At 41.2% G+C, this 13,873-nt stretch overlaps 1 protein-coding gene across 8 annotated transcripts in view; it reads left to right on the top strand.

The window, feature by feature from the left end:
* Positions 1-13,873, top strand: part of SPAG9 (sperm associated antigen 9) — a 163,630-nt gene that overhangs the window by 46,683 nt on the left and 103,074 nt on the right. Inside the window, exon 1 of one of the 8 annotated variants that reach the window (XM_033183528.1) lies at positions 1,548-1,596. The exons of the other annotated variants lie outside the window; for them this stretch is intronic. The gene's annotated coding sequence lies outside the window, so the exon portion shown is untranslated. Of the gene's footprint in view, positions 1-1,547; positions 1,597-13,873 lie in introns of those variants that run through there. 8 annotated transcript variants of the gene reach the window in all.

Genomic DNA, 13,873 nt, shown 5'->3' with positions numbered 1-13,873 from the left:
AGATTAAGAGTTTTCACAGCACATAAACCATTTTAAAGTTGCCAGGTGTCATTTCATGTTAAAGTTAATATTTGAGAGAGCCTAAATATTTTCTGTCACTGTTTTTCAAATCACCTAAAAAAATACGTTCAGGCTTGTACAAAACTTTATCAGATCCTTTACTGTGCTTCATGATTAGCAATGAATGTTAGTATTTTGGAAAAATTGAATAATACTGTAATAGGACACTTTTTCCATTTTAGTTCTATCTCAATAGGCAATTCCTTCTACATAATTTTAAGAATGATAAAAGTAGATTACAATGATTATATATATATATTTTAATGATCATATGTATTTTTGTTGAAAGTATTTGTTTAATGAGGCAGCTTTAGGAGTTTGAATTATATCTTTTGGTTTTAAAAGAATAGGAAGTTAATTACTTAGAAAGCTACTTTTAGTCTGTTTAATCAGAATCTAGTTTTTTGCAATACTAAGAATATATGTTTAATAAACAATATATAGCAGCTGTTTCTTATTTAGAGTCTCCATATGAGTGGGAAAGTAGAAAATTAGGCACAAGATAGTTTTTGCAAACACTAACATTACTTCTGCTTCATTAGGTAATACTTGTGGTCTTCAGCTGTTTTATGTTTTATTATCTGTATTTGGGCTCTTTGATTTTTATAGTCTAGTGTTGTCTATTGAGAACCTTAAAGTTGTAATTTATAATTAATATCTAGAACTAAAGGTATCAGAAAATTAAGTTTATGAGTAAGAGTTAAAGGATGTCTGGTGATTTGCTTAGAGAACAGGGAAAATATGAATAATTTGATTATTCCTTCAAACATATAAAGAGATGGATAAGGAGCATAGCAAGCTGTTTATCTGTTATTTTGGAAGATAAAGTGAGAGAAAATGAATTTTTTGGCTTTGGTTGGTCATGAGGAAGTATTTCTTGGCCATGAGGGTGATACACAGGAATATGTGCAGAGATAAAGCGTGGACTGTCCCTGCATAGAGACTTCAGGTAGAAGAAGCGTCAACTTTGTTGTGGATGGCTTAGATAACATCTTCAAGACAGGGATCTGTTGGATCACTAGAAGTTTCTACCGCTGGAATTCTTTGAAGTTATCCTACTCTGTTTTGAGAATATAATCATTGATTCATGGTAGCTTTAAAATATATTATTTCACATTGTGTCATTGATTAATAACATATAATACCTGAAAATTTTTTGAAGTTGAGAGACATGGGAAAGGACTTGGTTGGTGAGGAGAGGTTATTACTGTTTTGATGTGGTTGTCTGAGATTTCTTTGCTCTTAAGTCAGCCTTGCTTACCTTTTGGGACTTCTGATGCTAAATTGTTCAAGGAGAAGTTTCTGAAAGACCACATGTCAGTCTTCTGAGGCCCAGCAATAGTTGGACTATCTGCCTTCCAGGAACAGTAAAAACTGATGATTCCTTTTGAGAAGGCAAATAATGAGTTGGATATGGCATTCTAGCAGGTCTGTTTCTCTTTCTTCCCCCCGTAGGCCTATCAGCAGTCTGATGGGGCAGAAGACAACAGAGATGGAAGGTGTTCCAAACTTGGCAAAGGCCATCAATCTCAGGAGGTAAGCTCTGATTTTGAGCCGGCAGAGCAGGTGGCTCTTCCTGCCTTAATCTTATCCTCTTGCTTTTTGGAAAGATGGATAGAAAGAGCGCTCAAAATGAGGCTGAAGTATCTCCATTCATTATTATAAAGGGAAAATTTAGGATTTGTCTTTTGATAGTTCTTTTTTCTTGCCCCCTCACTTTTTTTCTTTTTAGGTAACATGATTTGCCTTTTTTTTTTTTAACTCCCCAGAAAATTAGCTTTTAAAATGACAGTTACTTATCAGTTGTTTTGGGATAGGTAGGATGAACAGAATCTTGTTTATTTCCAGTTAATCTCGGCTTGGAGCTAGTTTTGATGAGTAAAATGACAAGGATTTAGAATTTTCCCTGAGATCATTTTGAAGTTTAGGTTTACGTGGACCTATTAAACATGAAATGATCTTTTAATACACTTCAAATGGAATGCAACAATATAGGTATAGGTTAACTTCATGGTACTTGAGGCTTTTGAGGATGTCTATAGTCCTTGCCCAGGTGGACTTTTCTTTCCTGCTTTCTCCTTCCCTTCTGCTTCCTTTACTTTTCCCTTTAACTGATTCCTTAGTGGCATTCGGGACTTTAAAGAAATGGCTCTTCCACGTGTTAAAATGCCTTCTCAAAAATGTTTATACTACCTTATGGGACTTAGGCCTTGAGTAAACTGAGTTCATTGGATATGTTGTTGTACTGTGTTACTGTAAGTATTTTCAGAAAAGAAAGGTTCTGAATTTGTATTATTTGATCTCGGTGTATGTGTGTATATTTTCTATGTTTTATATGATCAATTATATATGATCTTTGTATTACATGATTTATATTATAAGTACCTACAAAGATAATACTAAAATTTAGAATTGCAGTATAGGTAAAGAAAACATGAAATACAGAAAGTCATAAAATAGTTTCTGTTCAGGTTCTTGCTGTAGGTGTTAGGCAGGAGAGAATATACCACCAGAATAGCATTCAGAAAATCATTTATAATAACAGACGTAAACTATCCTTTTTTTCTTTTTTTCTTTTGAGATGGACTCTTGCTGTGTCACCAGGCTGGAGTGCAGTGGCGCAATCTTGCCTTACTGCAGCCCCCACATCCCGGATTCTAGTGATTTCCCTGCCTCAGCCTCCCTAGTAGCTAGGACTACAGGCATGTGCCACCATGCCCGGCTAATTTTTTGTATTTTAGTAGGGAGGGGGTTTCACCGTGTTGGCCAGGATGATCTTGATCTCCTGACCTCGTGATCCGCCTGCCTTGGCCTCCCAAAGTGCTGGGATTACAAGCGTGAGCCATGGCACCTGGTCTTTTTTTTTTTTTTTTGAGACAGAGTCTTACTCCATCACCTAGCCTGGAGTGCAATGGCATGCTCTCGGCCCAGTGCAGCCTCCACTTCCTGGATTCAAGCAATTCTTCTGTCTCAGCCTCCCGAGTAGCCAAAGTAAACTATTCTTAAAACATATTGGGGACTGGAGGCAATGGCTCACGCCTGTAATCTCAGTATTTTGGAAAGCCGAGGAGGGAGGAGTGCTTGAGACCAGGATTTCAAGACCAGCCTGGGCAACATAGTGAGACCTTGTCTCTACAGAAAATCAAAATATTATCTTGGCCTGGTGGCACACACCTGTAGTGCCAACTGCTTGGGAGGATCACTTGAACCTGGAGGATTGCTTCAGCCCAGGAAGTGAAGGCTGCAGTGAGCTGTGATTGTGCCATTGTACTCCAGCCTGGGAAACAGAATGAGACCCTGTCTCGAGGGGGAAAAAAAAAAAAGCATAATGGGGTAACATACCTTTGAGAATTTGGACTGCTAACTTTTAAGAGGATTTCAGTATATGTTTATAAGCTGATATATGTTAAGCTAACTGTAGTTGCTATAGCGAACTAGCCACAAAAATTATATATAATGACTCAAATGTTATTTCTTGCTTATGTAAAGTTTAAAAAGTGGATGTTTCAGATAAGTGGGTGGCTTTTGTGAAGACATGGGCATTTTCCACTTTATAGCTTCTAAGTTTGTCTTACCTGCATTAAGTTGGAGGAAGTAAAGGGCATGGAGCATCGTGTGTGGAGGGTTTTTACTGGACCAGGTCTAGGAGTAGCACACATCACTTTTACTACTACTTGATAGGGTATAACTCAGTCAGAGGCTACCTGCAGGGGCTAGGATGGATAGCCTAGCTTTTTGTCCAAGCAAAAGGGGAAACTGTTTTGGTTTCAATCTTTGCCTCAGCTTAACAGCCTTAGTAGGGGCCATTAGTGTGTTATTTTGCCCAAGTGTTGAGGCAAAGGAATGATTGTACCTAAGGCTTAGCAACCATCTGCCTGTTCTTTCTCCTGTGAATTATCTGAGGAAGATATTCATTTCATTAAATGTCCTTCTCTTATAGCATAAATGTTGAGATTTTCTTTTTGATCCCTTACCATTTGACTTTTTTCTTTAAAAAATAGGTTATTAAATTAAGAAGTAATTTCCTCATGCTTGCGTTAAGGGATAGGTTTCAAATGACCCTTTTAAAAATTGAAATCCAGGCTGGGCGTGGTGGTTCGTGCCTGTAATTCCAGCACTTTAGGGGCCAGGAGGATCGCTTGAGCCCAGGAGTTCATAACCAGGCTGGGCAAAAATAGCAAGACCCTGTCTCTTTTTAAAAATAAAATTGAAAATTGAAATCTAATTCACATATCAAAAAATCCACCATTTTATTTTATTTATTTATATATATATTTTTTGAGATGGAATTTTGTTCTAGTTGCCCAGGCTGGAGTAAAATGGTGCGATCTTGGCTCACTGCAACCTCCACCTCCCAGATTCAAGCAATTCTCCTGCCTCAGCCTCCCGAGTAGCTGGGATTACAGGTGCCTGCCACCACGCCCAGCTAATTTTTGTGTTTTTAGTAGAGATGGGGTTTCAGCATGTTGGCCAGGCTGGTCTCGAACTCCTGATCTCAGGTGATCCGTCCTCCTTGGCCTCCCAAAGTGTTGGGATTACAGGCGTGAACCACCACACCTGGCCAAAATTCACCATTTTGAAGTGTACAATTCAGCAGTTTTTAGTACAATTTTCAAGGTTGTACAACCACCACCACTAATTCCAGAACATTTCTATGACCCCAAAAAGAACCACCCCCTCATACCTGTTACACTTACTCCTGCTTTTCTGCTTCCCCCTAGTCCCTGAAAACCACTAATCTAATTTTTGTCTCTATAAATTTGCCTGTTCTGGACATTTCTTTCTTTTTTTTTTTTTGAGCCGGAGTCTTGCTCCATCGCCCAGAGTGGAGTGCAGTGGCGCGATCCTTGGCTCACTGCAGGCTCTGCCTCCCGGGTTCAAGTGATTCTCGTGCCTCAGCCTCCTGAGTAGCTGGGACTACAGGCGCTCGCCACAACGCCCAGCTAATTTTTTTGTGTGTGTTTTTAGTAGAGATGAGGTTTCACTGTGTTAGCCAGGATGATCTCAATCTCCTGACCTCGTGATCCGCCCGCCTTGGCCTCCCAAAGTCCTGAGATTACAGGCGTGAGCCACTGTGCCCAGCCAGGACATTTCATAATAATAGAATCATACAATATATGGTCTTTTGTGACTGGCTTCTTTCACCTAGCATAAAGGTTCATTGATGGTGTAGCATGTGTCAAGTACTTTCTTCCTTTTCATAACTGAATATTCTTTTATGGGATACCCTCCACTCCTGTTTCAATTGCCTATATATCCTGCCAGAGCTAGAAACAACCAAAACTCTAACTTTGCTATCTGAAAGTCTGTAGTAATATAGTTTTGAAGAGTTGAGTATAATGAACAACCACTTTGGGAAGATATTCCTTGGGTTTCCTCTTGGCATCTTGACTTGTTTAGTTCCTAGTTGATAAATGGGTAAGTAGATAACTTAATGTTTGAACCATCTTTACAGTGCTGTGGTTGCCGACTATGAGTTGGTAGTATATTAGTCATCTTGTTTTATTTGTATGATTAGCTATCAGTGACATGTCTGAATATAACTAAGCAGAATGATAAACCTGTTTGATTTTAATGGGAAAGATAAATGAATTAGTTAAGGGCGTTGAGTGAGTAGACTGAGGTGAACAGGCTCTAATTTACTCATCTACTGGAGTGGAGAGAAAGCTGGAAGTGGATAATACTTATGCTAGAGGATAATATTTACGTCTAATTTATGTAGATATTTTAACTCTGAGATAATTTGTCTGCTTTTATTTTTTAAAATTCCATTTTATTATTTTATTTATTTATTTATTTATTTATTTATTTTTGAGATGGAGTCTGGGTCTGTCACCCAGGCTGGAGTGCAATGGCACGATCTTGGCTCACTGCAACCTCCGCCTCCCGGGTTCAAGCAATTCTCCTGTCTCAGCCTCCCAAGTAGCTGGGATTACAGGCATGTGCCACCACGTCCGGCTGATTTTTGTTTTTAGTAGAGACAGGATTTCCCCATGTTGGCCAGGCTGGTCTCAAACTCCTGACCTCAGGTGATCCACCCACCTTGGCCTCCCAAAGTGCTGGGATTACAGGTGTGAGCCACCATGCCTGGCCTGCTTTTATTTTAGATGTTGCAAAATTCAGTATTTTGCCTGTTATTTAATGGGTTACAGACAAAATACATTTATATAAAAAGCTGAGACAGAGGTTAATTTAAGTATACTTTGTGATTTATTTTGTATCAAAAACTTAGCGAAAAGATAGACGTCATCAGTATACCATTTTTTTTTTTTTGAGATGAAGTCTCATCCTGTGGCCCAGGCTGGAGTGCAGTGGCACAGTCTTGGCTCACTGCAACCTCCACCTCACAGGTTCAAACGATCCTCCTGCCTCAGCTTCCCAAGTAGCTGAGATTACAGGCATGCACCACCATGCCCAGCTAAATTTTTCTGTATTTTTAGTAGAGATGAGGTTTTGCCATTTTGGCCAGGCTGGTCTTGAACTCCTGACCTCAGGAGATACGCCCTCCTCGGCTTCCCAAAGTGTTGGGATTGCAGGCATGAACCACTGCGCCCGACCAGCATACCAGTTTCTAATATGCAACAGTAGGTTGAAAATATCTTAAAATACCACTTTCTGTGCATTAAAAACATGAAATTTTGTGTGTGAGAGAGATAGTAAATGTTTAAGGCCTGTACTTTTGAGACCTTTAGCTCTTATGAAAATAACAAGCATAAACTATGGTAATCTAGACAATGGAATGTTAGTACTAAAAAGAATTAAACTATTCGTCCAGGAAAAGACGTGGAGTAGGTTGTGTGTGGTGGCTCACGCCTGTAATCCCAGCACTTTGAGAGGCAGAGGTGGGTGGATCTCCTGAGGTCAGGAGTTCGAGACTAGCCTGGCAAACATGGCGAAACCCTGTGTCTACTAAAATACGAAAATTAGCCAGGCGTGATGGTGGGTGCCTGTATTCCCAGCTACTTGGAAGGCTGAGGCACAAGAATTGCTTGAACCTGGCAGGCGGAGGTTGCAGTGAGCTGAGATCATGCCACTACACTCCAGCCTGGGAGAAAGAGCAAGACTGTCTCAAAAACAAAAACAAAAAGATATGGAGGAACCTCAAATGCATATTACTAAGTGAAAGAAGCCAATCTGAAAAGGCTAGGTACTATATGATTCCAACTGTACGACATTCTGGAAAAGGCAAAACTATGGAGACAGTGAAAAGATAATTGATTGTCAAGGTTTGGGAGATGGTAGGGAGGATTAATAGGTGGAGCACAGAGAATTTTTAAGGCAGTGAACCTATTTTGTTTGATACTCTAATGGTGGTTACATGTCATATTTTCGTCAAAAGCTGTAGAGTATACAACACCAAGAGTGTACCCTAATGTAACTGATATACTTTGGGTGATAAGTATGTGTCAGTGTAGGGTCATCGATTGTAACAAGTATACCACTCTGATTCTAGATGTTGATGATAGGAGAGGTTGCCCATGTAGGGGGGCTGCAAATATGTGGAAATTTTCTGTACTTTCATTCAATTTTGCTGTGACCCTAAAACTGCTCTAAAAATGAAGTCTATTAAAAAAAAATTAACAAAAGGGACAAGTCATCTGTAACTCCAGGTAGTTTGCATGTGCTTAATGCCCTTTTTCTGTGATAAATGGTTGCTATTAAATAAAAAAATACGGATATGTATGTATATTATTTATATGAGATTAGTAAATATAACCATTTCACCTTTTGAAAGAGATGGTTAGAGAATGGATTGATAGTTTATCAAATGTTATTTTGAGGCAAAAGTAAGACTGTGATGCCAAATGGAAGTAAATTTAGCAAAAAGTAACCCTAATGGGTTAGAAAGCTGTGAATGGAGGCTGAAGGAATTAATGATAGAAATAATTCAAAATGCTTAAGGAGAACAAAATGATTATTAGAACTTTAAGGAATTTTTATGGCTGAACCTAAGCTAATGTGAACAACGGTCATATTCTTTAGCTAAATATTGGAAATCTCCCAAAATTAGTGCTATATTGTGGTATGTGTCTCCTTCCCACAGGCCTTTTTTTTTTTTTTTTTTTTTGGAGACAGAGTTTTGCTCTTGTTGCCCAGGCTGGGGTGCAGTGTTGCCATCTTGGCTCACTGCAACCTCCACCTCCCAGGTTCAAGTGATTCTCCTGCCTCAGCCTTCCGAGTAGCTAGGATTACAGGCTTGCACCACCATGCCCAGCTAATTTTTGTGTTAGTAGTAGAGACAGGGTTTCACCACGTTGGCCAGGCTGGTCTCGAACTTCTGACCTCAGGTGATCTGCCCGCCTTGGCCTCTCAAAGTGCTGGGATTACAGGTTTGAACCACTGCTCCTGGCCTGATCTCACTATTAAGTGGTGTACATTTGACAACAAAGCAATGCAAACAGACATTGATTAGGAAGCTGGCATAGAATCAGTCAGGACCTGATTTTGTTTTGTGGCATTATAATGTTTTGTTCTGTAAGGTATAAACCCAGCTTTGACCAAGTCAGTTGACAAACACCTTGTATAAAAACTTCTCTCAGCTGGGCGCGGTGGCTCATGCCTGTAATCCCAGCACTTTGGGAGGCCGAGGTGGGTGAATCACGAGGTCAGGAGATCGAGACCATCCTGACCAACATGGTAAAACCCCATCTCTAAGATCGAGACCATCCTGACCAACATGGTAAAACCCCATCTCTACTAAAAATACAAAAATTAGCTGGGTGTGGTGGTGCGCGCCTATAATCCCAGCTACTCAGGGAGGCTGAGCAGGAGAATCACTTCAACCAGGGAGGTGGAGGTTGCAGTGAGCCGAGATCGCGCCATTGCACTCCAGCCTGGGACAGAGCGAGACTCTGTCTCAAGGATTAAAAAAAAAAAAAGCTTCTCTCTGAGGTTTACCTAATGGTATTAGTCAGCTAGGGCTGCCATAACAAAATATTACAGACTAGGTGGCTTCAATAGCAGAAATTTATTTCTCACAGTCTGGAGGCTGGATATCTGAGATCCATAATACAAGCAGATTTGGTTTCTCCTGAGGCCTTTCTCCTTAGCTTGCAGGTGGCTGCCTTATCTCTGTGTCCTAACGTGGCCTTTTCCCTATCTCTTGCTGTTATAAGGATACCAGCCCTGTTGGATCAGGGCCCACCCTAATTACCTCATTCAACCTTAATTACCTACCTTCCTCTGCCTTTAAAAAAAAAAAAAAGACAGAGTCCCACTCTGTCACTCAGGCTGGAGTGCATTGGTGCAATCTCAGCTTACAGCAACCTCTGTCTCCCAGATTCAAGCGATCCTCCTGCCTCAACCTCCCGAGTAGCTAGGATTACTGCTATTTGCCATGATGCCTGGCTAATTTTTGTATTTTTAGTAGAGATGGGGTTTCACCATGTTGGCCAGGCTGGTCTTGAACTCCTGCTCTGGTAATCCACCTGCCTTGGCCTCCCAAAGTGCTGGGATTACAGGTGTGAACCACCGCGCCCGGCCCTTAATTTTCTTCTTAAAGGCTCTATTCCCGAGATGCAGTCATTGGGAGCTAGAGCTTCAACCTATGAATTTGGGGGATGAGGGAGGACAATTCAGTCCGTAACAGTTAGGTCAGGAAGTAAGAGTTCTCCATGGGTCTGGGGAACAAAGAGTGTTGTGACTTGACAGTCAGATCCAGAAAAGTCTTATAGACCATTGTAAGAATTTTTTTTTTCCTTTTTAGAGTGAAATCGGAAGCACTGAAGTTTTGAGTGGTTGGTCACTATTTGATTCCATCTCTATTTTGAGAATATAGGAAACAAAGACTAAGTAGAGAAACTAGTCAGGAGACGCGGATTATTATTGTAATAACCTAAGCAAGAGATGATGTCTTGGGTCAAGGTGAGAGTGATGAAGGTGGTAAAAAGTGGTGAGATTCTGCTTGTTTGTTTGTTTGTGTTGTGAGACGGAGTCTCACTCTGTCGGCAGGCTGGAGTTGCAGTGGCACAGTCTCGACTCACTGCAACCTCTGCCTCCTGGGTTCAAGTGATTCTCCTGCTTCAGCCTCCCAAGCAGCTGGGATTACAGGCGTGCGCCACCACGCCCAGCTCATTTTTGTATTTTTAGTAGAGATGGGGTTTCACCATGGTGGCCAGGACGGTCTCGATCTCTTGACCTCGTGATCTGCCCGCCTTGGCCTCCTAAAGTGCTGGGATTACAGGCGTGAGCCACTGTGCCCAGTGATTCTGACTTATTTTGAAACATAGAATAAACAATTTGCTGATAGACTGGATACGTGATATGAGGGAAAGAGAAAAGCAAAAGGATGACTGCAAGATTTTTGCCTGATTAAGAAGACTGTGTGAAAGAGCAGCTTTGGGGGAGACAGTCCAGTTTTGTGGCTTTGTAGACATCTTATTGTTTTGTGGCATATTGTTTTGTATTTTTTACTTTCTGCAATGTATATTCAACATCCTTCCAATTCAGTTCTAGGCACTGTTTTGTGTCAGTACGTACAGATATATACTGCATTTCTTTTGACAGGTATCTCTAATTAATGTTATTTACTTGAAAAACACAGTTTTGGCCAGGCACTGTGGCTCACGCCTGTAATCCCAGCACTTTGGGAGGCTGAGGTGGGTGGGTCACCTCAGGACAGGAGTTTGAGACTAGCCTGGCCAACATGGTGAAATCCCATCTCTACTAAAAATACAAAAATTAGTCAGGCATGGTGGCACGTGCCTGGAATCCCAGCTACTTGGGAGGCTGAGGTATGAGAATCACTTGAACCCAGGAGGCAGAGGTTGCAGTGAGCCGAGATCATGCCACTGCATCCCAGCCTGGGTGACAGAGCAAGACTCCATCTCAAACAAACAAAAAAACACATGTTTGTAAGACATGACTTTACAGTGTCATGTTTACAGACACTGTAAAGGAAATACTTTACAAATATTAACTCGCTTAATCCTAATAATCAACTTCAATGTACTGTTACTATTCCTCATTTACAAGTAAGGACACTTAGGCCCAGAGAAGTTAACTTTCCCAAAGTTGCACAACAAAGAAGTAGCAAAGCCACTGCATTGTACTCTATCATATACTTGTCACAGTTTGCTTATCCAGTCTCCTAATCACAAATTTGAGAGTGGTTCCAATTTGGAGGTTATAAGATACATTGCATAGGACACCCATTTTAATATCTTCAGGCATTGGTGCAAGTGTCTGTTGGACAAATAAGAGTAGTTATTCCGGGCTGGGCGTGGTGGCTCACACCTGTAATCCTAGCACTTTGGGAGGCTGAGGTGGGTGGATCACTTGAGGTCAGGAGTTCAAGACCAGCCTGGACAACATAGTGAAACCCCATCTCTATTAAAAATAGAAAAAATTAACTGAGCGTGGTGGTGTGTGCTTGTCTGTAGTCCCAGGTACTCGGGAGGCTGAGGCACAAGAACTGCTTGATCCCAGGAGGCAGAGGTTGCAGTGAGCTGGGTACTCCAGCCTGGGCCATGGAGTGAGACTTTGTCTTTAAAAAAAAATTGCTGTATCAAAGCTTCAAGGACATTATCTCGTTCTTTTTTTTCTTTGAGACAGTGTTTCCCCTCTGTTGCCCATGCTGGAGTGCTATGATGATGCAATCATGGCTCATTACAACCCCTGCCTCCTGGGCTCAAGCGATTCTCATGCCTCAGCCTCCTGAGTAGCTGGGATTACAGGTGCGTGCCATCACGCCTGGCTAATTTTTGTATTTTTGGTAGAGATGGGGTTTTGCCACATTTGCCAGACTAGTCTCAAACTCCTGGCCTCAAGTGATATGCCCACCCTGGTCTCCCAAAGTCCTGGGAGGTCTGCCTGCCTCGGCCTCCCAAGGTGCTGGGATTACAGGCCATGAACCACTGTACCCAGCCTCGTTCTTCTTTTATTTTCTTTCTTTTCGAGATGGAGTCTGGCTCTGTTACCCAGGCTGGAGTGCAGCAGTGCCATCTCTGCCTCCCAGGTTCAAGCAGTTCTCCTACCTCAGCGTCCTGAGTGATTGGGATTACAGGTGCATCCCCCCCGACACCCAGCTAATTTTTGTATTTTTAGTAGAGATAGGGTTTCACCATGTTGACCAGGCTGTTCTTGAACTTCTGACCTTGTGATCCGCCCACCTTGGCCTCCCAAAGTGCTGGGATTACAGGCGTGAGCCACCACATTTTCTTTATCCAGTCTATTCAGTAACACTTTTGTTCTCTCCCTGAGAATGCTAAAGTCAGAGCAACAAAGGTTGTTTGTTATGGTTCCACATAGTTTGTTTAAATCCCATTCTACTTGAATTCATAGCCATTGTTGGATAACATAAGGAAGAATGAGTATGCAAGTAGAGGGAAGTGCCTGTGTGAATGGATGCACGTTGTCTTTGAACTGAGGTGGGCTGGGGCTGTACAGACATAAATACATCAGATCACTAACTCCTCCCCAGAGGTAACTACTATCCTGACTTCTAACATTTCAGTTTAGTTTTGTGTTATGTCTTTGAATTTGTATTCGTTTGTTTCTGCTTCTTTCCTTCAACATCATATTTGTGCCATTGGTCCATGATGTTGTGTGTGGCAATAATTTGTTTATTCACATTATGCAGTATTCCAGTACATGAATATTTATCCATTCTACTCTTGATGAACAGTTGGGTTGTTTTCAGACTGTGCTTCTTTGAATATTGTTTTAAATGCCTTTGGGTGAACAAATATATAGGTTTTCTAGCAATGACATTGTTTTATCATAGGGTTGGCAAATATTCAACTTAATTAAATCTTGTCAAACAGTTTTCAAATTGGGCATACCAAGTTCCGGTGTGTGAAACCATATACCATAGTTTATGAAAGTTCCAGTAGTTCCACATCCGTACTAGCACTTGGTGTACTGTGTTTTTCATTGTAGCCATTCAGAAGCATGGTGGTGTTGCATTTGGGTTTTAATGTGCATCTCCCTGACTTGGGTACACGTTTTGCTTGGCGGTTTGATGCCTTTGTGTCAAAGTATCTGTGAATGGGTTGTTTCCGTAAGAACAGAGGAAGTTTTTGTTTGAAGCATACTCCCCTCTGCCCAAAGTGAAATCTTAAAGTAAACTCCAATATACGAAACAGATTAAAAGGAGTATTTGCTGAGAAGCAGTATAGCATGGGAATTAAGAACACAGATTCTGGAGCCAGATTCTGATAGGAATCCTTGCTTTGCCATTTCCTATCTGTGTGACTTTGGGCAAGTTAGCTCCTATTTGCTTCGGTTTCCTCATCGCTACCATGGATGTAATAATAATACTTTTATCATAAGGTTAATGTTAGGCTCAAATAAGTTAGTTTATATGCAGTTCTTAGGACTGTATGGTACATAATAAGCACTTGATATTGTTGGCTGCTATTAATAGTGGTGGTGTTGGTGATATAAATTTATTTATGAATTTATATCATTAGCTGACAAGAATAATAAGGCTCTACTATTGAGCACAAATTTGAAATTGTGGGTTATGAATGATAGTTGGATTTTATTTTAGCCTCAGCATCCAATTTTTGTTTTTGTTGCACATTATCAATAAAAGAATGATTCAAAAAGATGAACAAGGCCGGGCGCGGTGGCTCAAGCCTGTAATTCCAGCACTTTGGGAGGCCGAGACGGGTGGATCACAAGGTCAGGAGATCGAGACCATCCTGGCTAACACAGTGAAACCCTGTCTCTACTAAAAAATACAAAAAACTAGCCGGGCGAGGTGGCGGGCGCCTGTAGTCCCAGCTACCCAGGAGGCTGAGGCAGGAGAATGGCGTAAACCCGGGAGGCGGAGCTTGCAGTGAGCTGAGGTCCGGCCACTGCACTCCAG

Source organism: Trachypithecus francoisi, unplaced genomic scaffold, assembly GCF_009764315.1.
Source record: "Trachypithecus francoisi isolate TF-2019V2 unplaced genomic scaffold, Tfra_2.0 Lachesis_group20, whole genome shotgun sequence".
NCBI classification, from domain to species: domain Eukaryota; kingdom Metazoa; phylum Chordata; class Mammalia; order Primates; family Cercopithecidae; genus Trachypithecus; species Trachypithecus francoisi.
The sequence above is the reverse complement of the archived record's forward strand: the minus strand, read 5'-3'. Positions and strand labels throughout refer to the sequence as shown.